Below are 26,831 nucleotides of genomic sequence, written 5' to 3'. Positions count from 1 at the left end.
TTAGGGAAACGATACCCTTCACAATAGTCACAGATAATATAAAATACCTTGCTGTGACTCTAACCAGGCAAGTGAAAGATCTATATGACAAGAACATCAAGTCTCTGAAGAAAGAAATTGAAGAAGATCTAATGGCCATCTTGCCAAAAGCAATGTACAGACTCAATTCAATCCCCATCAAAATTCTAACTCAATTTTTCATAGAGTTAGATAGAGCAATTTGCAAATTTATTTGGAATAACAAAAACCCAGGATAGCTAAAACTATCTTCAACAATAAAAGAACTTCTTGGGGAATCACCATTCCTGACCTCAAGCAGTATTACAGAGCAATAGTGATAAAAACTGTATGGTATTGGTACGAGACAGACAGGTAGATTAGTGGAATAGAATTGAAGACCCAGAAATAAATCCACACACCTATGGCCACTTGATCTTTGGTAAAGTATCTACAACCATCTAGTGGAAAAAAATAGTATTTTCAACAAATGGTGCTGGTTCAACTGGAGATTCACATATTGAATGCAAATCGATCCATTCTTACTGCCCTGTACAAAGCTCAAGTTCAAGTGGACCAGGGACCTCCACATCAAAGGAGATACACTCAATCTAGTAGAAGAAAAAGTAGGGAAGAGCCTTGAACACTGGGGAAAAAGCTCAAGAATCAACAAATGGAACTTCATAAAACTGCAAAGCTTCTGTAAGGCAAAGGACACTGTCATTAGGACAAAACAGCCACCAACAGATTGGGAAAACATCTTTACCAATCCTACATCTGATAGAGGGCTAACATCCAATATATACAAAGAACTCAAGAAATTAGACTCCAGAGAATTAAATAACCCTATTAAAGTGGGTTACAGAGCTAAGCAAAGAATTCTCAAATGAGGAGTATTGAATGGCTGAGCACCTAAAGAATTGTTCGACATCCTTAGTCATCATGGAAATGCAAATCAAAACAACTTAGATTCCACCTCACACCAGTCAGAATGTCTAAGGTAAGAAACTTAGGTGACAACAGATGGCTGGCAAGGATGTGGAGAATGAGGAACACTCCTCTATTGTTGGTGGGATTGTAAACTGGTACAACCTTTCTGGAAATCAGTCTGGCAGTTTCTCAGAAAATTGGACATAGTACTACCTGAGGACCCAGCTAACCACTCCTGGATATACACTGAAAAGATGCTCCAACATATAACAAGGACATATCCTTCACTATGTTCATAACAGTCTTATTTATAATAGCCAGAAGCTGGAAAGAGCCCAGATTTCCCTCAACAGAGGAAAGGATACAGAAAATGTGGTACATCTACACAGTGGAATACTAGTCAGCTATTAAAAGCAATGACTTCATGAAATTTGTAGGCAAATGGATTGAACTACAAAATATCATCCTGAATGAGACAACCCAATCACAAAAAACACACATGGTATGCACTCACTAATAAGTGGGTATTAGCCCAAAAGCTCAGATTACCCCAGATACAATCCGTAGACCACATGAAGCTCAAGAAGGACGACCAAAGTGCAGATGCTTCAGTCCTTCTTAAAAGGGGGAACAAAAATATTCATAGGAGGAAATACAGAGACAATGTTTGGAGCAGAGGCTGAAGGAAAGGCCATCCAGAGACTGCCCCACCTGGGGATCCAGCCCACACACATACAGACACCAAACCCAGACAATATTGCTGATGTCAAGAAGTGCATGCTGACAGGAGCCTGATATAGCTGTCTCTCGAGAGACTCTGACAGAGCATGACAAATATAGAAGCAGATGCTTGCAGCCAATCATTGAACTGAAAACGGGGTCCCCATTGGAGGAATTAGAGAAAGGATTGAAGGAGCTGAAGGGGGTCGCAACCCCATAAGAACAACAATACCAACCAACCAGAGCTCCTAGGGACAAAACCACCATCCGAAGAGTACACATGGACAGACCCTTGACTCCAGCTGCATATGTAGCAGAGGATGGCCTTGTTTTGGCATCAATGGGAGGGGAAGCCTTTGGTCCTGCCAAGGCTTGATGCCCCAGTGCCCTACAGGGCATGTCAGGGGCGGGGCGGCGGGGAAGGGATGGGTGGATGGGGAAGAGGAACACCCTCATAGAAAAAGGGGGAGGGAGGATAGGATAGGTTTATGGATGGGAAACCAACCGGAAACGACGATAAAAAAGTCCAATAAAAAAAAGGGTCCTCAGAGGAGGGTCCATCCAAGAATTATGATAAATACTTTTTTTTTTTTTTTGGTTCTTTTTTTCGGAGCTGGGGATCTGAACCCAGGGCCTTGCGCTTCCTAGGCAAGCACTCTACCACTAAGCTAAATCCCCAACCCCGAATTATGATAAATACTTAACAGTTGGCAAAGATCCAGAATCCCAGTGAGGAGGTGATGACTGCATGGCTCTGTGGGGAAATGTTAGATGCACAGTTACTTGTCAAAAGCTTTTACATCAAGATTAGCATGAGTTAAATGCAAGTGTACAGCTGGCTGGGCCATGGCCAGAGTTCTGTAGAAGCATCCGTTCTGCAGTTAGCTGTTGGTCACACCAGACTCCTGCCCACAGAACAAGCACCTGAGAGCTTTGTAAAAGAAGTCCGTTAAAGCCAGCTCCCAAGGAGTGAATCTGTATGCAGAGTGTCTAAGCGATAGTCCTTCTTCCCAAGTATGATAAACTTTTTATATTTGTTTTAATATTAACAACGTCAGCTATTATCTAATGGAGAAAAGCAGAGTATTTCATATAAAACACAAGTTTTGGTTAGAAACAATTTGCTAGGTTGAATTTTGTAAACATTGGGACTATTACCTTACATGACCACGTCTAGTATTTGAAAACATGGCTTTATATGTATTTGTTAGCATCAAACTGTTATACCTGCCTTCTAAGATTATACAACAAATATCAGGCTGCATGAAAAGACAATTTAATTCTAAGTAGTATTTCCCACAGATAAATAATTTTCACTTTGTAAGTTAAAAGGTAGACTTCCAGAGACAATGGCTGCCGTGTCAAGAGTAAATGCTTGCTTTTACAACATTTCCTAAAATTAACCGGATTAAAACGACCTTTAAAAATTCTCTACAACCTTTTCATTCCATATACTCAACCAGCAGACAAAAGATGAAAGCAGCCAGCCGTGTCAAATCTGTAGAAAGTAAGGTACCTATAACAGACTGAATTGGCGGAGAAGGCTCAAGCTGACTCCTTAATCCTTTTGTCAATGGACAAATCTCCAGGTCACCACATACTGACATCAGTAAGCATATTTTGTAATACCACTCTATTTAAAACAGATTGGATGTTTAGAGGCATAATTTGTAAAGTAAGATAAGCACATTAAACGAGCTTTAGCAAATATTGGCTTTTGGATTTCCTAGAAAGCATGCCCATGCACTGTAGCCTTGGCTACACGTTCCTGTAGTTCACGGTGAGCCTAGGGCTAGCCCATTAGCTCTGTATCTAAGCCTACCGCCCTACTGATTTGAGACCTGCATGCTCTTGGTCATGCCCCTTACCCTGGCATCTATTAAATTACATTTGCAAAGAGTCGTGGGTAGCCCAGGTTGGAGAGAATCTCCTTTATCTACGTCATCCTTTCCTGAAGGATCCGAGGGCTTGGGACATACCATTTGTTAACTCTACAGGTAAAAATCCAACTGTCAAAGATAGGGCATGGATATTTTGAGTAACTTTCCAAAGCTGTGAGTTTGAGGACAGAGTGTTTGGCAGCCTTCATTAATGAGGGAACATGGCTGGTCATGGTATAGATCCTGGAATTAGCTTTTGCCAAGAGGAAGCATTGGATGCCAGGGTAAGGGGCATGACCAAGAGCATGCAGGTCTCAGATCAGTAGGGTGGTAGGTTTAGGTACAAGGTTCCCCTGTTCACAGCGTCCCCATGTGTCAGTTTCAGAAACACTGAGGGCAGAACAATTGCTGTCTGCATCTCTGTTACATGACAGAATGTGGGTGAAGACTAAGATCTTCCATTGGGCATGAGGATCTATCCCCATCACGTGAGACGCAAGGAGTTATTCATCTTTACTCGAAGTTGTTTTTGTTTGTCTAGTTTGCTTTTTTCTTGTTTGGGTGCATGGCTAAAGTTTGTCAGACCCTCACAGCCAGAGCTGGCCAGGTTGATGCCGCTGAGGGCAGAAGCAGTAGACGTCAGCCGTGCGTCCCTCTGTCCTGTAATGAGGCTTGTATGCAGCCTATTCTTTGGGGGCGATTTGTGTTATACCCAAGGGAATTTCCAGGGAGTGTCCTGCCATGCAAGTACACAGTAGCTTTTACCCATTTACTCTATCATTCCATCTCATAACCGATTTTTGATATTACTTTACATTGAGCAAACTTGAAAGTTTACTTGCTCTGACGCACTTGTTTTAGGTCTAGTTTTGATGACGCATACAGAATATTGTATGGTGGGAGAAGAAAACGGGTCTCTCTGTGCATGCTCGCCCTCTAAAGGAATGGCACTTACACCGTTCTTGACTGATCGTTAACTTGTGTAGTTTAGTTCTCCCTAACAGTTTATGGGCTGGCGCCTTTTATAAAACTTGGATTTTACAATTTTTATCCCTGCTAAGTTTGACCCTTTAAAAACATAATTCTCGAACTAAAGATCTTATTGTAATGTATTTTTGCAAAACTCCAGTTTTTTAAAAAATATGACCAAGTTTCTCCAAACAGCTAAAGCTTAACACATACTTCACAAATACCCTAGTTTTTCTATGATTCAGTTTTAATAAAACCACCTTTGAAGATTATTATCGCCTCCTTAGTCTAAAATCAGGGATAGAATGATAAGCAGGGGGTACCACGTGACCACCTTAACCAAGATGGCAGAAAGGTCACCTGGCTTCCATCTTGATGAGGTCACCAGCCAGGACGGCTCTAAGCCAATGGACTCCAGGGCCCGATCAGGCACACACTGGTTTCTTAAGAGTTGAATTCAACTGACACACATAATATGCTGTAGCAAATTAAAATGATTTAGACATTGACCTTTTACTGTTAACTCTTTTTTTTTTTTTTAATTAGAGTTTAAGCTAACTTTTCTGTGTGGAATTTGGACCCTTTAAAAACCAGACTTACAGATTCTGATACAGCCCTTTAAAATCTCACTCACAGATTTTGATATAGTATGTGATTTTGGAATGGTAAAGATACAAACAGGATTTTTCAGGTTGGAGGGCAGGAGACATAGGCCAAAACCAGGAAGCAGAAGGGCTTTTATGCTATCTCAGCTAGGAATAGACACGTTTGGAAGTCAAGCAAGAACAGCGGCAGGCATTGTGGCTCTGACTGTGGTTGCAATCCCGGGCCTTGAGAAAGATTAAAGTAGACTGGGAGTTCTGTAGGGAGGGGCTCTGGACCATGGTGGCATTCTATCTTGTGGAATTCTCTAAATCAGTTTAGATATTAAGAATCAAGCAGGGCTGGGGATTTAGCTCAGTGGTAGAGCGCTTACCTAGGAAGCGCAAGGCCCTGGGTTCGGTCCCCAGCTCCGAAAAAAAAGAACCAAAAAAAAAAAAAAAAAAAAAGAATCAAGCATTCTTATTTGAGCAACGGCAGCCATTTGTCAGTGTTTACTGAGGCCAAATTTGCACTGAAAGGGCAAGGAGACTCCTCGGCTCCAATTCTACTGAAAATTTGAAGTGGCAAAAAGGAAAAAATAATGGGTGAAATCAAGCCACCTAGAGCGCTTCCAAGTCTTGGATTTGATCAAACAGGCCTGGAAAGTAGGGAGTATGTCTCCGCCCCTCAAATTCCAGGGAGTTCCCTGCCTCTGAAGATTTCAGGGACAGTGAAGGTTCTCAGTTTTCTGCTGTGGACCAGTCGTAGCCAGTGGAAAGCTGTTGGAATCAGAGTGCATCTAATACAGATGATGCTCCAGTAACCTCCAGACCTGACTGTAGCCACCCTGAGTTAGGTGTAATGGATTACCTTGCCCTGGTGTTTTGCAATGTTATACAATGTGTGTATTTATGTGGGATGGGGGTGGATAGAGGGAGGCAGCACCTGGAACCTTGAGTGCTGTGCCTCAGGCAGATCAGATCAGCAGCTTGGTTTGGGGCAGCCCTGAAGCTGTGTTTTTGGTGAAGGAGGAGGGGAAGGGGTGAGAGTGCCAGCTCCAAAAGATTGGACATGGAGAGTTCAGAACAGTTTGGATAAATTTTTGTTTTAGATTTGGTGGCACCTATTCCCCAGGCCTTGCGGAGATCCCAAAACTATGGAAATGGTGGTCCATTTGGTCGTCTGGGATCGAAAGGTTTATATGGGGGCTGGTATCTTCAGATCAAGTGTCTTTCGAAAGATCCTCCCTAACAAAGACCCAGTCTTTGTTCAGGAATAGAACTAACTCTGACCAGGCCTCGACTCAACTGAGGAAGTTCAGAGGATCCTGGATGGAGATTAGGCAGTAGCTGGGGACGGGTACTCACAGAGTCCGAAGAAATGATGTCTCCAGACTGATAGGGGCAGAGAAGTGGTCCCTGGACAGGCAGGAAAGACTGGAGCCATCAGACTGGGGACCCAACTCCTCCCGGGTTCCGCACCATCTGGTAAGTTAGTTCTCTGCTGGTGAAATGAGCCAGTTCAATTCAAGCCAGATTTACTGACCCTAAGGGTGGAGGTCAGGGAATTTGCTATGTGAAGAGAGAGAGAGAGAGAGAGAGAGAGAGAGAGAGAGAGAGAGAGAGAGAGAGAGAGAGAGAGAGAGTAGGGGAAGAAAAAGCAAGCAAGCACATGTATACAGAGAGAATGAGAGAGAGAAGACAAGAAAGTCTGGATTATATAGGGAAGAACCCCTGGGCTGCAAAGTTCACAGTTGTGGGGCAGGGTATGCCAGGTAGGGACTGAGGGATGCCGGGAGAACCTGGAGGCCAGGTCAGCTTTGGTACTTGAAAACTCACCTCAGTCCCTTGTTGCAGAGTCTGAAGCCAAAGAATAACAGATAATTATGGAGAAAGGCAGTGAAGCCAATTCTCTTGTCCAGTTAAGGAAGCCTGAAAACTCCATAGGTGAGCCACTGTGCTGGTTGATTTGGGTCAACTTCACAAAACAAGAGTCACCAGGTCGAAGAGAACGTCCACTGAGAACTGATCTGGGGGCACTTCTTTGGAGCATTCACTTGATTAATCAGTGATAAGGGAAAGTCCAACTCACTGCAGCTGGTACTCCTGAACAGGTGGCCAGGGTTGGGTAAGAATGAAGCTGAATGAGCCAAGAGGAGCAGTACAGTTAAGGACAGTCCTGTCTTGGCATCTGATAGTGACAGATGCCTAAGCAAACCCCTCACCCCCAAACCCACACCCTTTCCTCCCAAATTGCTTTTAGTCAGAGTGTGTCTCAGAGCAGGGGAAGCAAGCCAGGACAGTTGCTGAATAGGTAGGAAATGACTAGTTGAAGGCAGTTTGTGGGTAAATAGCATTCCAGTAATTCCAGGCATTCCAGGAAGAAAAAATACTCCCAAGGAGAGCCAGCATGATGGGGCCTGGGAAAATAGTACTTACTAAGGCTGTGTCACCAAGATCAGGAGGAGGCTCATGAAAGGAGACAGGGACTCCAGTCTTCCTTTTGAAGAAAAAAAACAGCATGCAGCGTGTGTGTGTGTGTGTGTGTGTGTGTGTGTGTGTGTGTGTGTGTGTGTTGTATGCCTGTGGGCTGGGAAAGAATAATTTTGGTATTGCACAGAGGAACACATGGTAAAAGTAAGAGTAACTCAGCCAGGCCATTTCTTTGCACACGAAGGGTGTAAGCACACTCGATCGGGGCCACGCGTAGCACGCGTACTCTAGACATCATCTTTTGCCTTTTATCCCTAACGCAGGGGGACTTTGCATGTTCCTTATGGCTGAGCCTCACTCCCCTTCTGAATGGCTAATTTAGAAAGGAGTGGGACAGGGAGGGAGACGATAAATGAAGAAATAGTGATGTTTAAGCTTATCAGAATTCCAGGAAATCACAAAGGCTTACCTGACAAAGGACCCTGAAGAAGGAGGCACACAAGCGGAACCATTAAACCTGTTTGAAAGAAAAGAAATAAATAAATCTCTTACACATATGTGTTCCTCTGTGTGCGCGCACATCTGTGTGTGCACATCTGTGTGTGCACATCTGTGTGTGTGCACATCTGTGTGTGCACATCTGTGTGTGTGCACATCTGTGTGTGCACATCTGTGCGTGCACATCTGTGTGTGCACATCTGTGTGTGTGCACATCTGTGTGTGTGTGTGGACACCAGAGGTGGATGTTGGGCATCCTCCATCTGTTTCCATCTTAGCGTTTGAGGTAGAGTCTCTCATTGATACTGGAACTCATTGGTTGGTTAGCCTAGGATCTGGTGAGTTCACTGTCTCTGTCTCGGTGCCACGGTACCGGTGTTTGCTTCAATGTCTGACATTTTCACAGATTGCACTTCTGAGGTGGTCAATTTCATTTTCGTTATGGAAGTGGTTATATTAGACTTTTTAGTATGAACAAGGTCCTCGTCAGAGGTTTGGTCAATTTCAAAATGACCCAGGTTTTACCAGACCTGGTTGGGGTGAGGTTTGTTGCTGGTTTGGTCTTAGTGCAATGTCTGAAATCTATTTCTACAGTCCTTCGCTCTGGATGTTGGTAAAATGTACACAGAAGACTTGTGTCATGCTCACACTGCAGCGAGAAATGCTTAGGTGATATTTCTCTGTCCTTTGAGATCGTTGTGTAAGGGTCTGTGATTCTCTAAAGAATCACACCCCAGACTCAAATAGTCTGTAAACGCAAAGAGTGTTTTATTCTGCAGAAGTCCAGCACGCTGGGGTCTCCCAATCCAAAATGGAGAGACAACCAAGTGAGCTCACAGGTCAGATTTAAGGCACATTAGGGGGATTCCAGGGTGGATGACCTTTATCTTGCTCCATTTCTAGGAACATTCCAGAACCATTACCAGGGGTGGGAACTGTTGCTGGGGAAGTCCGGGAAACTGCTGCTGACCCATTGTCTTTGCCTTAGGCCAAGTGATGGGGTAGCTTCTGATGGCAGGGCAGTTTCTGACTGGCTGCCTAAAGCCTGGGTGTTTCTTTCTTTTTTTTCTTTCTTTCTAGTATATGACTTGCTTGGACTTGCCTAGTTCTTAGGCCTAGTCTTCCAAACTGCTAATTTGAAGCATGTCATGGAGTTAGGCTTCTCAGTTAGATTCTGTCACTCATCAGAATATGAAAAGTAAAGGACCTGAGTTGTGTGATGTTAAACATGCTTCTTCAAACAGTGTTTATTGTTGGTCTGTCTGTGGTGGTTTGAGCATGCTTGGCCCACGGAGAGTGCTACTATTAGGAGGTGGCCTTTTTGGAATGGGTGTGACCTTGTTGGAGAAAGTACATCACTGTGGGGTGGGCTTGGAGGGCTCCTAGTGCTCAAACTCTGCCCCTTCCCCATGTGGGAGCTAGTCCTCTCCTGGCTTCCTTCAGATGAAGATGTAGACTTCTCAGCTTCTTCTCCAGCACCATGTCTGCCTGCCTGCTGCCATGATGAAAATGGACTGAACCTCTGAATCTGTAAGCCAGCCCCATTAAATGTTTGCCTTGTGAGAGTTGCCTTGGTCATGGTGTCTCTTCACAGCAGTAAAACCCTAGCTAAGACACTTTCTATAGAGAAGGTAACTGACTATTACCCAAATGTTACAAACACCAAGTGTATGAGGGATGGGGAAAGAAACAATGACATGTGAAGAAGAATGAACACAGCTGGGGTTGCCAGCAGCCTATGGGTGAGTGTCAATGGGCTTGAGTTTTAGGGTTTTGCATAAGTCTTACAGTCAATACTAAACTGGGTTGTGCTCCCAAATTCCAGATAGACTTATCTACTGATGGCCCTGGATTGAAAAGACTTTGTGGCAGAAGAGTATCTGGCTGATTAGGGGCCAAGAAATACCATAAAAATCATACCACGCAACAAAACCTATGCAAGAGATTTTCTTGGGGAGGAGAGGACACAAAATGGCTGTGTCTTAGTTGGCATAGAGACAGTGACAGGCTAGGCCATGATGGTGGGCTTTACTAGGAGCATGTACATAGGGAAAATGTGGCAGTGGTGGAAACATGTCTCACTGGCCATTAGTGATGGTGGTATGCCCAACAGTGTTCATGTAGAAACAAGGCAAGAATGGGAGGTTATCTGTATTGGGAAAACTGACAACAAAGCAGGAATGCTGCACCTCCTCTAATAAGACAGGCTCCTGAGCCATATCCACTGCGAGTTCCTCCCACTCTGTAGAAGAAGCACTTACACTTATCTTCTTAATGAGTCTCTTGATTGTGAACAAGCCAACTGTCAGCAGAGGGTTGAGGAGCTTATTTTGCTTGGAGACTAGAGATAGGAATGGGGGAAGGGGAAAAAAGCAATTCCAAGGAAAAAAAATATAAATAAATGAAGACGACCTTAACAAGATAGCTTCAGAGTGGTACTGTAGAGAATTAAGAGAGGCTCTCTCACTCTTTGAACTAAAATAGTGTGCTAGTGATACAGATGAGACACTGGGAAAACAGAAATCATTATTGGAAGTTGAAGCCATGAGACAATGAGTAACAACGAAGGATTTGAGACCTTGTCTCTAAACAAAACGAAACACATAGAGATCTTTGGAAGTTGAACAGAAAGACCCTGGGTAAGGAGTCAGAAAATGCAGTAGTGGGAAGGGGCATGCTAACTGGTTGCCAACTAATGGAGATTCCCAAGACAGCACAGAAGGGCCAACATAAGGAGTGGAACATAAGGAACACTTGTTATGTAAGTGTGAGGACCTGAGTTTGAATCCCCAGCGTGCTGGGGTGGCATAGGGTGGAGACAGGTGGATTTTGAAAGTTGGCTGACCTGTTAGGGATGAGTGTTTATCTCAGTGAAAGAGCATGTCTCAAGGCAGTAATGCAAGAGAGTGATAGAGGAAGACACTTGATGTCCTATTCTAGCCTCTTCATCCATGTGCACAACCATACATTTAAGCACCTTCATACACACACACAAACACAGTTGTGTACACACACAGATACATGCACAGACACACACACACATACACACTCACACACGGGGTGGGGGGCAAAATCTGGATTATATAGGGAAGATCCTCTGGGGAAAGGCAACCCAGCCTCTGGGCTGGAATGTTCAAGGTTGGGGACAGGGTATGCCAGGTAGGGACTGAGGGATGCTGAGAGAACCCGGAGGAGGCCAGGCTGCTTTGTTCTGTAAAATATGCACCTCAGTCCCTTGTCCTGGTCCAAAACCAAACACCAGCTAACAACCTTCTGAAACAAAGGGCATGGCTGCTAGGTGGGAATTACAAGGCAGTTATGACAACAGGTAGTCATGACAACAGGTAGTCATAACAAGGTAGTAATAGGTGCTCATAAAACCTTTTAAAACAGAGTTAGGGTTGCAAGATGGTTATAAACAACTTTTTGAAACAAAGACAGGGTTGCTGTTTCCTGGAAAGGCAGTATAGAGTACAAATATAACCACTTGTAGTTAGGGTTAGCCCAGTCCTTGAGAGACAGAGGTTTCACATAAACAGGAATGAGCCTAGTTTGTCTTTTCTCTAAGAAGGCTTTCTAAGCCCAAGATGGAGGCAGGCTGATTAGGTCCAATGGATATGACAAGAACTCATGACATCATGTCCTCATGACATTTTATACCAGAGTGAAGAAAGTCTTCTGAGCTGCAAGAGAAAAAAGAAATCATTTTTCCAAGCAGCACTAGACTTCTCCTCGGTGGGAGCCCTGGAGTCTGGACAGCAGCAGAGCATTGCCTGCAACATTTTGGGGCAAATTGTTTTGGCTTAGAATTCTGCACTTCACAGTCTTCAGAAATCCAGCCAATGCAAAGGAGGAGCAAAGGCATTTTCATTTTTCACATTTTACAATGATATGCATTGTGCATTTTCCTGTGATACAGAAGTCACTGGCACACAAGTGCACACTGCACGTTGGACACCCCTCCAGGTCTTCCCCTCTCCTCCATGCCCCTGCTCTTACTCCTCATTGTACATCTAGACAGTTTTGCTTTTATCACACATCATGTACACGTATGATTTATGTATCTGAATACAATCTAAGGGAGAGCATATAATACTCTGTGTCTGTACATGTGTGACTTTCTGTATCTGTATGAAATCTAAGCGAGAGCATATACTGCTCTGTGTCTGGCTTGATCCTCATTACATGGTCATCTCTGATCACACACATTTTTCTGTAAAATACACACCTCCATTCATGGCTGGAAACAATTCCATTCATACATATGCCACCTCATAAGTAATGGAGACATTTCCAAGGCCACTTGGCTGAAAGCGTTTTCCTCCCATGGATCTTCCTGAGTTCAAGGCAAGCCGAGGGCCACACAGTCAGCCCTGTCTCAACAACAAAACAAAATAAAAACAAAGCAAACAAACAGCCCCTCCAAAGGAATGTAAATCCTTTTCAATACAGGCTTTTACTTCTGTGTAGCTCAGGTTACCTTTGAACTTATGACCCATCCCTAGCCTGTGAGTTCTGGGAGAAATAATCCCCTATTTGATGTGTACATCAGGCTCCTGGGAATTGGATGAAATGCTCTCAGAAGAATGTTTTCAAGGAAAACAAACAAAAACTATGTAAAACAATATCTGTAGCAAGAGGAATTTGAGTCTTAGGGGAATTTACAGGATACATAAAGTTATGTGACAGTGTAAGTGAATGAAAATCAAGGCAAGGTCAGATGGGGAGTGCACAGGGAAAGTAATCCAGGGTCGGGTGTCATTCTCTTCTCGGTGAGACAGTGCTTTCCCAGGCTCTGCTCAGCACACCAAGGCATGGTTCATCCGTTGACACAACACCACAGACCCAAGAAGTAGCTGTGGATGCTGGTTCTGTCTCATACACACCTCATATCACACTCGAGTTCATGGGGCTAGTTCCCATTGGATGCTAGGTTTGGACCAAGGCCGTCTGGGTTCATGGTTATTGCAATGAGAATACCATATTGAAGCAGTCATCCAAAGGTGATATTCCTGTGTAGACACCAGACACAGTGGGGAAATGGAGGAAGCCCCACGGCCAAATGATGCTATCAAAGCAGGAAATGATGGACAATGCCCAGATACAAAGAGAAATATGAGATAAAAAAGAATTTATATAAAATTATGGAATTGGAGGTAGCAGAGCTGCGAATGGTAAGGCTTGGTATAGGCTACGTTTGAATTTTTCCTTTTAGCTTTGTGGATCTCTCTCTCTCTCTCTCTCTCTCTCTCTCTCTGTGTGTGTGTGTGTGTGTGTGTGTGTGTTTGGTATGCATGCACACGTGTTGGATATCTTTCTATGGCTTCTCTGGCATACTCCATTGTTTCTGTCTGTGTGCTTGTTGTTTTGGGACCTGGTTTCTGGTCCTTGAGCTCACTGATTTGTTTAGGCTCATTGTCCCAGGACCTCTAGGGATGCTCCTGTCTCCATCTCCTTAGCACAAAATGGATTCTGGGTGCATGCTACTATGCCCAGTGTTTAATGTGGATGCTAGGAATATGAGTTCAGGTCCCTGTGTTTGCCTGACAAGCACTTTAACAACTGAGACATATTTTAAAAAATACACAAGTACACATAAGCTTTAGTTTGGTTAATATGTTAGTTAAATAAAGAGGAAAAATAAAAAGGCCCTTCAGCTTGTGCTGGGTAGAGGCAGTTTGCTCTCTTGTTTAATTTCATGACTGTAGTTATGAGGCTTGGCTGGTCAGGAAAGATCTAGAAGGTATGTTCTGGAATGTTCTGTTTATTGCAAAGATAAACCTAAATTATGCTGAGGTGCCTTGAGTAATCTACGGTTTATGGATGATTTTAAGGGAAGGAAGGTATCTTCTTGGCTTTCGTTTGTAGATTTGATTAGACAATTGAGAGTAAAGGTTGTGGGCCAGCCCACACATTAGAGCTGTGTCAGGCTTTATGAGTTCATAAGCAAAGAAGACCCTGGGATTAGATTCATCTCTGATGAGTATTTGTCATTGTCTTCTTCTTCAACTACTGGGGGAAAATTACTGTTAATCAATACAAGGAATGAAGCGAATGGACTTTTCTTTTGGCCTCTTGGAAGCAGGGAGAGAGGATGCTCAGACCTCAGGGTAATTTTTTACTTTGTTCTAGCTTTCTGCTGCATTATTCAAAGTGGCCCAGTGAATGGCCTTGAATCTGAGTCACGGCCTCGGCTGGGATGGAGCCACAGCTGAATTCAGAAGGAATTCTGCAGCCATCACCACTGCACCCTGTAGGGGAAGAGAGCTCTACTACTACTACTACTACTACTACTACTACTACTACTACTACTACTACTACTACCACTACTACTACTACTCTACTACACTACTACCACCCTCACCATTATATAGATGCTGATTTCTTCACTTATGGCGTAAAGAACAAATGATTCTAGGATGACTAATGAAGTTCGAATCTCCTGTATTCAGCAGTGTACTCTGTGGCCTGTACGAAGGATGAGCATTTGACTATTTGGAGTGGAAGTGGAGGTGCTGAGGGGGGATGAGCCACTTTTGTCTTGTTCAGAGAGACACTGCCATTTGTATCACTTTGTGATAGAGACAGAGACTCATATCTCAGCTACAGAGCTTCTTAAATAACTGTGCAATGGATATGACAAGAACTCATGAACTCATGTCTCAAAGGGAGACCTGGAATGAAGCATGATAACAATAAATAAATTGAAAGACCCTTGCATTGCTTCTGTTCCTAAAGGTGCATTTCTCTAACTTGTTGGGCCTGTACAAGAGACCAGCCCCTTCCTGTCTCTGAGAATGTAATAATAAACAGATAAACAAACATGCAGGTGTCAGCCTTGTCCTAAAAGGCATTTGTCTCTTCGAGCTTGTTATTTTAAATAAATATTCTTCTTTGTTTGTACTGCGCTTAGATACAGGTCTTGCTAAAATAATGCCTTTCTGTTAGACAATTGGAGCCAAGGAATGAGCTGGGAGCCCGAATGTGATGTAGATGAACACGGTACAGGTGCTCTAGGTACCACATTGCAGAAGGAAAACACCACCAATCTCTCGAACAGTTTCCTGCAAACCTTTTCTATCAACAAAATATATCACACATCTGGGACCCTCAGGCCCTCTCATGTTCTCAGACACTTGGCCTTAAGGTTTATAAAGCAAGTGGGCAGCCTGAGCCAGCTAGAGTTTCTTGAAGCACATGGTTGTGTATATTCTGAGAACCATCCATTTAGTGTGACACATGCCAGTCTCAGTGTGTCTTTGGGATAGCATGGGTTGCTGGAGCTCCAGTTCCTTAATGGCCACTATGACAAGTATCCACGAACTTCTGTTTCTAGAGCCCACAGGTAGGTTCTTTCAGGGAAGAAAGAAATACCCAGCGGCTTTCCCTTTAATGAGCAGGGATCCATGCTAGATTCCTTCTCCCTACCCATTTCAGACAAGAGTACTTGAGTCCCGTGGGGTTGAGGTTCCTTGAAGTTCAGTGACCAATCCTAACAGGAACAAAACAATGGGCTGCTTAATAGCCCAGGCTGCAGACCTGCTGTGGTACAACTGGCTTGCCTTCCCCGTCCCTGCCATCTGCAGGAATAGGTGGTAACATTTATTGTTTTAGGCCAGTCTTGAAATGAATGCTTGTAGGAAGCTGTCAAAGTGAGCCTAGTTAGTATTAGGCTAGCAAGGTCTGTTGGTGGTGGTTGAAATAAAGTCATTTGCTTACGGTCCTACAGAATAATGGAGCTCTTAAGTGAGATGTGAAAATATGAATGTTGCTGGCTGCCGACAGCACAGTGTACCGTTAACCTTTCATGTGAAGTCACTGGAAGAGAGGAATTATGTTTCCTGGGTAGAATTTTTTCCTGAGAATGTGGGTGGTGGCATAGATCTATTTTTATTAAAAAGGTTGGCAAAATGCAGTAAAAACTGTTCTGTTTGCAGTCAAGTCTTTCCTAGTCTTTGACGGGAAATGTGATAATTGGAGGCAGAGGAATCAGTAGCTTGCCCCATCACAGCGACATGTCCCTGAGTGGGCTCTGTGATGCTTAGGCGAGTTTGCCATTATCCTCATGTCTTCATCTTCTCACTTCCTCATGGCATGATAGGAGTTCCGTAAGTGTTGGCTTTATGTGTTCATGTGTGCAAAGGGAAAGTAATCCTATTTATTAACTATGCTGTGCAGTTAATATTCACTTAGCGCTGTCAAACAATCAGCTGTAGGAGGTGTGTGAGAAGGGGGCTGTGCAAACAACAGCCGTTGTTGCTATAGATAGGGCCCGTTGCTGGTACGCCCAGAATCTTTGAGGAAATACAGAGGGTACTCTTTCAAGCGTTAGTTATTTAATAAAAATAAGCTCTGAGCAGCAGGGATGATTGAATTCCCTTTGTGGAGAAAGAAGGCTATTCCACATTGACCAATTGTCCAAAGAGTGGGTCCCACACTCAAGCTGTAGACTGTTCTATTAGAGGAGGGACTGGTCTGTTCTGGTTTTGTCATCTCCCTCTGGTAGGGACTACTACTGTGGGGCAGTGGAAAGATGTGTGCCCGCCAGGCTCTTGATACCATGTAAGGTAGGAAACACAATGGCTGTTTAGCTCATTTCTCCCAGCTGCGATTTTGGGATTAGAAAGGGAAAAGATAGCAGGGCAATGGGAACTTGACAGTGTCTGATCTAAGCCTGTGCTCAGTGTTGCTGGCTGTACAAAAAAAAAATGGCTGGGAGTTCAGATAGAGTAGGTTTCATGGTAAGATCTAACAGAAAACCTCCAAAGGTAGGTCTCACTACAGGTAAAGATGCTATGAGACAGCTAGACTTATGAACAGAGGGACAGGAGGGAAGTGACTAGAAATGAAACAGTCTGCAATGATCAGGCTTGTCTACTTTTTTCCTCTCTCTAGCTCCTTCCTTAGCCAGCTTCCTCCAGCAGATCCAACATGGCCTCCAACCTTGCATGTTCTTGACCCATGTGGTCTAGCTTTCTCTATTGTCTATAGATGCCCAGACTCATCTGCCTCCACTGACTAAATACTAAAGAATGCCTGCTGCATTTGGGCATGGGGTCAAGCCATTCCCCTTAGTGGAAGTTAAGACAATACTCGGAAAAGCAGAGCAAACAAGTCAACACAATGTTGATGGTGCAGAAAAGTACCGTGAGGAAAGGAGATAGAGAGAGGGCCACAGAAGAAGAGCATGCTGTGCCACTTAAAAGGTGTGGTCAAAGGAGGCATTCAGCCGTGAATGCTAATCAGAGCATCAAGGGAGAAATCTGAGGAAGGATGACTTCTGGCAGAGGGGTCAGTCTGTGCCAAGGCCGTAAGCAAGGTGACTCATGCTTTGAAGAGACACCCGGAAGCCATGGTAGTTGGAGCAAAATGCACACAGAGATGTGGCAGCATGGAAGGTCTGAGAGAGGTCGTGAGAACTCACAGAAGGACTTGTAGGATGTTTTGGGATATGTAGTTTTTCACCTCCCAGGAGAAAGGAGGAGTCAGGGATTGGAAAGACCTGAAACTTGCAGTATTGCTTCAAAAGGTACTCCAGTGTCTGTGTGAACAACAGGATGTAGAGAGCAAGCGCAGGAGTGAGGAAGGCAGGTAGGAGGTAACTAAAGGAATCTCCCTTGAGAGGCAGCAGTGGCTTGGCCCCGGGCTGGTAGCACAGTTGGTGAGAAGCAGTCATGGGGATGCTGCACAGTTTGTGGGTTAGTTGGATGCTGAGGAGGGAAGGATATATCGATGCTGACCACACAGCTTCTACCGGAGGCACTGTATGCATGGGGAAGACTGGGAAAGCAAGAGCAGACGGGCAGGGGATTAAATTTGTGTGGTGGCTGTGTTAAGTTTGTGATGCCAATTAGAGAGCAAATGATGTCAGACCAATGCTTCGATGTGTGACTCTGGAGCAGGACATGTCTGCTCTGACCTCTCGTCCCACCCAGTGCTGGTCATGAATGTGAGCCTGTTTCATCCGTCAATCAGATTTTGTAGGCAGAACCAGATTTCTTGAGAAAGGGCAGAGCTAGGATAGGTATTCTAAAACCCATCAAAATACAGCTGAGAATTTTCTGTCAGACCCTTAAAGAGATCACTTCTTGCTGAAGATTGGATGTAAAATGTCTCCACAGGCTCACGTGTCACTACACAATGGTCCTGTTTGGGGGATTGTGGAACCTTCAGGAGGTGGGATCTTAAAGAACGAGTTGGGTTGCTGGAAGCACAGGTCCTGGGACTTATAGACGAGCCCTTTTCCCAGCCGTGATTTCTAGGCTTTTCTGGTTGGCTGCTAAGATGTGAGCCAGTAACACTGCAAGCTCCTGCTACCTCAGATGAAAGCTGGTTTTGCCACCTCAGGCAGAAGCTGATCATGCTACCATGCCTTCTCCTTGGCCAAAAGAAGGGCTTGTTCCCTTAGGATACGTCTTATCAAGGGTTGGTCACAGCTATGAGAAAACTCAAAGAAACTTAGAACGCCTTGTCCCATAGATACCAGAATTTCTTCCCGTTACTTTTGGTCCCAGTCTTGCCAATGCCCTTCCCATGTGTATACAGAATCTACTCAATACTTCAATTATCTGTACCCTATAGAGAAGTCTTAGAGTGGATGGCCATCATATTCCTGATAGTCCATATTGCACCATAGTATCACATTCCCGGAAGTGGTAGAGGGGTCTGTTCAACGAACACAAGTTCTGTCAGGCTGAGCCTTTCATCTGAACGTCCTAAGGCATTCAAGACAGCCATGTGTACAGCTTCTCTCAAAGGAAACAGGGAAGGGCTAGGAGATGATGCCTAACTTTGTCAGTAACAACACCTATTCCAAAACCAATGCATAGATTATCTGAAGAGGAAAGGCATTGCCGTTCGTCACAAAGAACTATAGTTTCCCAGTCGTCAGTACCTGAGGTTCAAGCTCAGAGACATCTTCAGTGGGGTTTCCCAGTCCCACAGCATTTCAGATGACACTTGAACTATTGTATATCTGTTTCTGTGCTCTGCTTATTGTGAGAGCAACTTTCTCCTTGGAGAGTCACTTTGAGCAGGGTCTAGTTCTTGTCTGTAAACTGTGTTAATGGAGTTGACCTTTCTTCCTCTAATGATAGAGTTTGACACCCTTGGACTGCTGTGTGCCAAATGCAATGTGGTTGCAAAAATCTTCCTTGGTTTCAGTGCCCAACTTCTTCCTGCTTTATTTTCAGGAGGCATCCTGTCATGACCAGGAACAGCAGGTTGTCCAGCCTTCCTGGAGAGGGTGAGACTGGGTTTCCTGTCTGCAAACCTCTGTGGTCTTTTATTAGCTTGTCCAGACTAAGGATAATTCAATCTAGTTCACTCTGCAGAATATCTCACAAAACTTAGAAAGATATTCAAACACTGGGAGAAAAACACACAGAACCTCTTAAATCATTTGTGTGTGTGTGTGTGTGTGTGTGTGTGTGTGTGTGTGTGTGTGTATTCACAGGCACATGTGTGTGCATGTAAGTAGAGGTCAAAAGTCAACCTTGGGAGTCAACATAAGGAGCTGTCTACCTTGAGTTTTTCCTTTGGTTTTTTTTTTCTTTTTCTTTTTTTGTTTAAATGCATTTGTTAGAGGAACAATAGGCTGACAAGTGAAGATTCTGTGAATCCACTCATAGAACAAGACAAGTCCTCATGATGTGAAAGGGAAAAGTGTGCTATTCTTTCACAGTGAACAAACATCAGAAACTTATTTCTAATAGTCCCAGAGACTGAGAGTCAAGATGGTGGCCATAGCACTCTAGATGTCTTTCAGAGTGCTATCCTCATGGTTCATGCACACTGCCTTCTTGTGGTGTCCTCTGATGGCAGATGCTGGAAGGGTGCTAGATCTCTGGAACAGGGACACTAAAACCTGACCACCTCGAGGAGGCCACACCTTGTAGCACAGTCTCTGTGGGATTAGGTTTCACCATTAAATGGTCTACGGTGTTTTCAACTCCTTATGGTCCAAATGCTCTACAAATCATTTCTGAGCAGGTGGCTAGATTCAGCTCTCACCACCTGCTCCTCTTCATGCAGCTCAGTTGAAATGCAGCAGAGGCCATGACATTTTCTTCCCATACAATTATAGCTACCTGGTCACAATCCATCTGGTCACAATTTATTCTTTCAAGACAGTCTTACTATGTAGCTCTTGAATTTGATAATCCTCCTGCCTTAGCGTCCTGAGTGCTGGGATTATAGGTGTGTGCCACCACAGCCAGTTCCCTACTTAGATCCCTCTTGGCATGACGCTCACTGTGAATAGCCTCCTTCATAAGTGTTCCCCTTTTTAATGGGGACTGATCTGGTTCAGGATATCAATGGACCCAGAGAAAAGTATAGATTTTTATCTTACATTGCAGCTAGAGGTGGCAAGATGGAGTAGCTCTGACCTATGAAAAGCAAGTAGAGGCCCACAGTGCAGTTTCTTCTCTGTGTTTCATTGTTTAGCCAGGGATGCAGCGTTTGTGGATGGAAATGCAGTTGCCTTCCTATAATGTTGTGAAAGGAGGTCACACAGGAGGACTTGTACAGCAGGATATGTTTCACAGATGACCTGATGGTACTGCATACCTAAAACTGATCTAAAGTTCCCATTTTAATTTGCTATAGCATGTATTTCCCATGAACTTCAAGTTCAGAAAGAGATAGGTCTGCACAGTGTGCCTGTGTGCTTGTGTGTGTGTGTGTGTGTGTGTGTGTGTGTGTGTATGTGTGTGGGTGTGTATGCATGTGTGTGTGTGTGTGTGTGTGTGTGCTTACATATGTATGTATATGTGAGCGGCAAGTGCACTGCAAAGAGCTTCCTCAGTAGGAAGTTGAGGCTGACCCAGGAAAATGGCTGTGAAAGCTACAGAACCGTCAGGGTTCTTGGCCATGAACTTACTCCCTGAGATGCAAAGACCACTGAAAAAAATATATGTCACCAGTATAGCTTTCAAGGGAAAGTAACAATATAAGCAGAAAGTTAAGTCCTGTTTCTAGGGGTTGAGTGTCACTTGTCACATCAAGGTCACGAACTTCTTAGATGTGGTAAAGATGTGGAGAACTTTACAGATGAATTTTTCCAAAGACGTGAACTGACGAGGTGGGAGCAGATCCGAGGCTGCACTTCCAGGCTATTTCTTCTGACGACATCCACACTTCCTATTCCCTATGCCTATGTCCACACTTCCAGAGCTGTTTCCTCTGCCGATGCCTACTCAAACTTAGCACCAGAGTCCCCAACTCTGGAAACTGGAGAGCAGACAACAGTAAGGACTTTGCCTTCTGTCACATGGGCCACAGCTAAGAGGTGGTTTGCATAGACTGGTTTCTGACCACACACATTTTAAATCTAACCGTTGTCCTACTATGCCTGCTCTTCCAAGGCAGTGCTCCTCAGGTTCGCCATGGCCTCTGGCCTGGCACCAATGGTACATAACTCCAGGTGGGTCTGCACAGAGGATGAGGGGAATAGCCTTGCCGTCTTGTCTACCTGGGGAGAGCCCCAGTTAGCTACCCTTAGGAAGGATTACAAACCTCATCAATCTGTCCTGTAAACTCTGGAACTCAATGGCTTCATACCCAGATCCTCCAAATGCCCATCCCAACACCGATGCCTTTCGTGCTGCTGTCAAGGGAAACGTGGGCAATTCGTCCATCACTCTTTGGCTTCATTTGAAAACTGCCTATCAAGTAGAGAGAGATTTGAAAAAAAAAAGTCAGTTTGAAATTTAGCTCATCCATGCTATTCTTAAAAAAGAAAAAAAAAAAGAGAGAGAGAGAATGAGAATCCTAAGAGAGTAAGTACAAAGAGGAAAAAAATGTAATCCTACCATTTGGTACATTTCCTTTAAAAAAATATAGTCTATGTATATTTAGAATATATTTATTTTCTAATAGAGTGTATATATTCTATAATATTCTCTACATATTTATATATGTGGATTTTAAAAAAGTATAACATTCTAAGGTTCTCATTGTTGGATATTTTGATTATTTAATGTCACGTCTATATCAATATCTACATCTATATGTATATAGAAATATCTGAATATCTTTTGCATCTGATTCCTTTTCCTTCATTATTTACATAATAAAATCCGAGGACAAATTCCTAGTAGTAAAATTACTGAGTCACAGAATATGAAGGGTGTGCAGAATCTTCCACATGAGGATAGGGTGCTCTCCGGAAACTGTGTTCTGGGAAGGAGTGTGTGAGCGTCTTCTCACTCTAGAAACATGCACTAGGAGTTTAAGAGTCTTTGGGATCACAGGGATGGCTGTGAGGATGCGCACCTCTCTCCAGCCCTTAGGCCTGCCTTCTTCTTCTTCTTTCTAAGATTTATTTATTTATTTAATGTATGTAAGTGTTGATGCCCGCACCAACTCGGCACCAAGAATCGGGTGTAAGCCTGAAGGATTAAAGAACACACACACACACACACACACACACACACACACACACACACACACACACACAGGTTATTCGTGTTAAGCAAGAAAAGGAAGGGGCTCCTGTAGTTTTGTTCACAGAATATATATACCCCAAGTTGACCAGGTGGAAAAGGTCTGGGAAGCGCAGTGGGAAACCCCTGCTCGAGACTTCGGTAACAAAGACCGACTACATGCCTGAATTAACTAGGGAGAAATCCAGGAAGACCAGCCTAAATCTCAAAGACCAAAGACTGGGAGGACAGGAGACAGGGACGAAGTGACCATCGCCCAGGTGTGTCCAGGCCAGACCGCTCCTTTGTTAGGAACAAAAGGCTTCCACATGCATCAGCAGGGCTCAGCAGGGGTCAAACCCTGCAGTGACCCAGAAGGGTCTGACAAGGGGGTGAAACATTGCAGGGGATCCAGGAGGCTCTGACAAGTCCCCCTATTTTATTATTATTTTTTATTAAGCAAGTCCCCCTATATTAATTTTAAGCAGTGCCTGTCTTAGGTCACTTTGAGATAACAAGCCTCTTTCCCATCTCTGGAAAATTCTGCCAGTCTCAGAATTTCCTGCCTTAGGAGAGGCCTGGTCCCAAAGAGTTGCCGTCAGCTAACTGCTGACGGCTGAGCCCAATTTGGGCAGAAGGTTTTTCTCCTACCTAGGAGAACAATACCTGCTTAGTTGCTGCCCAGGACTGGAAGTGCTGTTTGCGCATGTGATAAGAAGCACAAGGGCCCTAGGGCCAAAACTTGGAGGGCCATAACACCAAGGGCCATCATCAAGTCGTTCCTGTAATAAAATTTAGAATTCACAATTGTCAGCAACTACTCCAGAAAGTTCACCTACTGTGCTTGCCTAACAATAGATTGGGGGAGGGTAACTCCAGACACTGCAGACCCAGTGGCTAGAGCAGCAATGGCTGCTACAATAGCAGCAAAAATGCCAAAGTCTTTCCCAGGACAGTTCAGGATCGGACATCCTTTTCTGGAACAACCGGCAGGCAATGGAACCATATCTGAGATCCACATAACCAGGGCAGAGTTCCCTGGTCTCCAGCAACTTCATGCAAATGGCATGCTTGTGAAGCCACAGACTGCAAAATGGCAACACCAGTCACGGCGGCAAGAGCCACCAGGAGAATGAGGAAGGGCAGGGATAAAGGCTGGAGTCCAGTCTTCTCCGGCAAGCAGTGGTGCACAGAGGGTTGGAGAGCAGGCCGAGGTGGGACGGGACACACGAGGCGGTAACAATGACTGCAGCAATGCCAGAGTCTCTGATGACAAAAGATGAGGGGGAATCCTCCATCTACCTCCAAGGGCACAGGAATGACCCCAGGGACCCGAACCATGAGAACTCAATCTTCATGCTCCCAGGATCAGCAAGTTTCACCAGCCACCTCTGGCAGCTGGCACACTCCTGCAGCATCCTGTAGGAAAAACACAAACATGCCCTCTTCCCCATTTAAAATACCTTGACAGGATCATGCCAATATGTGGATCTTTCTATTTCACCTAGGCAGAAGTATGCCTAGTTGTAGGGTGCCATAAACACTCAGAGTATTCCTTGGATCCAAATTTTAAATTTGAAAAAAAAAAGCATTATTTAAATAATTGTATAGCACACAGGGATATAACTCCCCCTTTTTATTTATTAAGATATTGTTAAGATATTATTTATTAAGATAAGTCCTTGAGGATTAACACTATTATGTGATACAGGAAGAAACTGAGGACACTGAGCACTTGTATTTATAATTTGACTTGTATACCAAATTATTGTCTCTAGCATTATTGTTTTGGTGATATAAAGAATGAGATTGATTAATTGTTCCTATGTAAGGGCTATAATCTGCCTGGTATCATTGCCCTCCCTTGCTAAGGGGTCCAGGCAATCCACTGTGAGGGTTTTTTTGTTTTGTTTTGTTTTGTTTTTTATCTTTATTAACTTGAGTATTTCTTATTTACATTTCAATTGTTATTCCCTTTCCTGGTTTCAGGGCAAATTTCCCCCTAACCCCTCCCCATCCCCTTCTTTAGGGGTGTTCCCCTCCCCATCCTCCCCCCATTACCACCCTCCCCCCAACACTCACATTCACTGGGGGTTCAGTCTTGGCAGGACCAAGGGCTTCCCCTTCCACTGGTGCTCTTACTAGGATATTCATTGCTACCTATGAGGTCAGAGTCCAGGGTCAGTCCATGTATAGTCTTTGGGTAGTGGCTTAGTCCCTGGAAGCTCTGGTTGCTTGGCATTGTTGTTCATAAGGGGTCTCGAGCCCCTTCAAGCTCTTTCAGTCCTTTCTCTGATTTCTTCAACGGGGGGTCCCGTTCTCAGTTCAGTGGTTTGCTGCTGGCATACGCCTCTGTATTTGCTGTATTCTGGCTGTGTCTCTCAGGAGAGATCTACATCCGGTTCCTGTCAGCCTGCACTTCTTTGCTTCATCCATCTTATCTAATTGGGTGGCTGTATGTGTATGGGCCACATGTGGGGCAGGCTCTGAATGGTTGTTCCTTCGGCCACTGTTTTAAACTTTGCTTCCTGCCAAGGGTATTCTTGTTCCCCTTTTAAAGAAGGAGTGAAACATGCTCATTTTGATCATCCATCTTGAGTTTCATGGGTTCTGTGCATCTAGGGCAATTCAAGCATTTGGGCTAATAGTCAATTATCAATGAGTGCATACCATGTGTGTTTTTCTGTGAATGGGTTACCTCACTCAGGATGATATTTTCCAGTTCCATTCATTTGCCTATGAATTTCATAAAGTCATTGTTTTTGAGAGCTGAGTAATATTCCATTGCGTAGATGTACCACATTTTCTGTATCCATTCCTCTGTTGAAGGGCATCTGGGTTCTTTCCAGCTTCTGGCTATTACAAATAAGGCTGCTATGAACATAGTGGAGCATGTGTCTTTGTTATATGTTGGGGCATCTTTTGGGTATATGCCCAAGGGAGGTATAGCTGGGTCCTCAGGTAGTTCAATGTCCAGTTTTCTGAGGAACTCCAGACTGATTTCCAGAATGGTTGTACCAGTCTGCAATCCTACCAACAATAGAGGAGTGTTCCTCTTTCACCACATCCTCGCCAGCATTTGCTGTCACCTGAGTTTTTGATCTTAGCCATTCTCACTGGTATGAGGTGAAATTTCAGGGTTGTTTTGATTTGCATTTCCCTTATGACTAAAGATGTTGAACATTTCTCTAGGTGTTTCTCAGCCATTTGTCATTCCTCGGCTATGAATTCTTTGTTTAGCTCTGAACCCGATTTTTAATAGGGTTATTTGTCTCCCTGCGGTCTAACTTCTTGAGTTCTTTGTATATTTTGGATATAAGCCCTCTATCTGTTGTAGGATTGGTAAAGATCTTTTCACAATCTGTTGGTTGCCGTTTTGTCCTAACCACAGTGTCCTTCCTTTGCCTTACAGAAGCTTTGCAGTTTTATGAGATCCCATTTGTCGATTCTTGATCTTAGAGCATAAGCCATTGGTGTTTTGTTCAGGAAAATTTCTCCAGTGCCCATGTGTTCCAGATGCTTCCCCAGTTTTTCTTCTATTAGTTTGAGTGTATCTGGTTTGATGTGGAGGTCCTTGATCCACTTGGACTTAAGCTTTGTACAGGGTGATAAGCATGGATCGATCTGTATTGTTCTACATGTTGACCTCCAGTTGAACCAGCACCATTTGCTGAAAATGCTATCTTTTTTCCATTGGATGGTTTTTGCTCCTTTGTCAAAAATCAAGTGACCATGGGTGTGTGGGTTCATTTCTGGGTCTTCAATTCTATTCCATTGGTCAATCTGTATGTCTCTGTACCAATACCATGCAGTTTTCATCACTATTGTTCTGTAATACTGCTTGAGTTCAGGGATAGTGATTCTCCCAGAAGTCCTTTTATTGTTGAGGATAGTTTTAGCTATCCTGGGTTTTTTGTTATTCCAGATGAATTTGAAAATTGTTCTGTCTAACTCTTTGAAGAATTGGATTGGTATTTTGATGGGGATTGCATTGAATCTGTAGATCGCTTTTGGTAAAATGGCCATTTTTACTATATTAATCCTGCCAATCAATGAGCATGGGAGATCTTTCCATCTTCTGAGGTCTTCTTCAATTTCTTTCTTCAGAGGCTTGAAGTTCTTATTGAAGTACAGATCTTTTACTTGCTTGGTTAAAGTCACACCCAGGTATTTTATATTTTTGGGGACTATTATGAAGGGTGTCGTTTCCCTAATTTCTTTCTCGGCTTGTTTCTCTTTGTGTAGAAGAAGGCTACTGATTTATTTGAGTTAATTTTATATCCAGCCACTTTGCTGAAGTTATCAGCTTTAGTAGTTCCCTGGTGGAACTTTTGGGATCACTTAAATATACTATCATATCATCTGCAAATAGTGATATTTTGACTTCTTCTTTTCCA

General features: G+C 43.9%; 1 protein-coding gene and 1 long non-coding RNA gene across 21 annotated transcripts in view; one reads left to right on the top strand and one right to left on the bottom strand.

The window, feature by feature from the left end:
• Positions 1-26,831, top strand: part of Ncald (neurocalcin delta) — a 432,081-nt gene that overhangs the window by 39,741 nt on the left and 365,509 nt on the right. The window lies entirely within an intron of this gene.
• Positions 1-26,831, bottom strand: part of LOC120093633 (uncharacterized) — a 48,260-nt gene that overhangs the window by 4,971 nt on the left and 16,458 nt on the right. Inside the window, exons 4-9 of one of the 13 annotated variants that reach the window (XR_010053771.1) lie at positions 23,101-23,216; positions 21,527-21,675; positions 7,980-8,027; positions 6,917-7,217; positions 6,446-6,581; positions 2,353-2,401 (exon numbers count right to left, since the gene is read on the bottom strand). This is a non-coding gene — a long non-coding RNA (uncharacterized LOC120093633). Of the gene's footprint in view, positions 1-2,352; positions 2,402-6,445; positions 21,676-23,100; positions 23,217-26,831 lie in introns of all 13 variants that reach the window. The other 12 variants (XR_005487049.2, XR_010053780.1, XR_005487050.2 and 9 more) reach the window with 12 other exon arrangements.

This window comes from Rattus norvegicus, chromosome 7 (genome assembly GCF_036323735.1).
Source record: "Rattus norvegicus strain BN/NHsdMcwi chromosome 7, GRCr8, whole genome shotgun sequence".
Lineage (NCBI taxonomy): Eukaryota > Metazoa > Chordata > Mammalia > Rodentia > Muridae > Rattus > Rattus norvegicus.
This window is presented reverse-complemented; position numbering and strand designations above follow the sequence as displayed.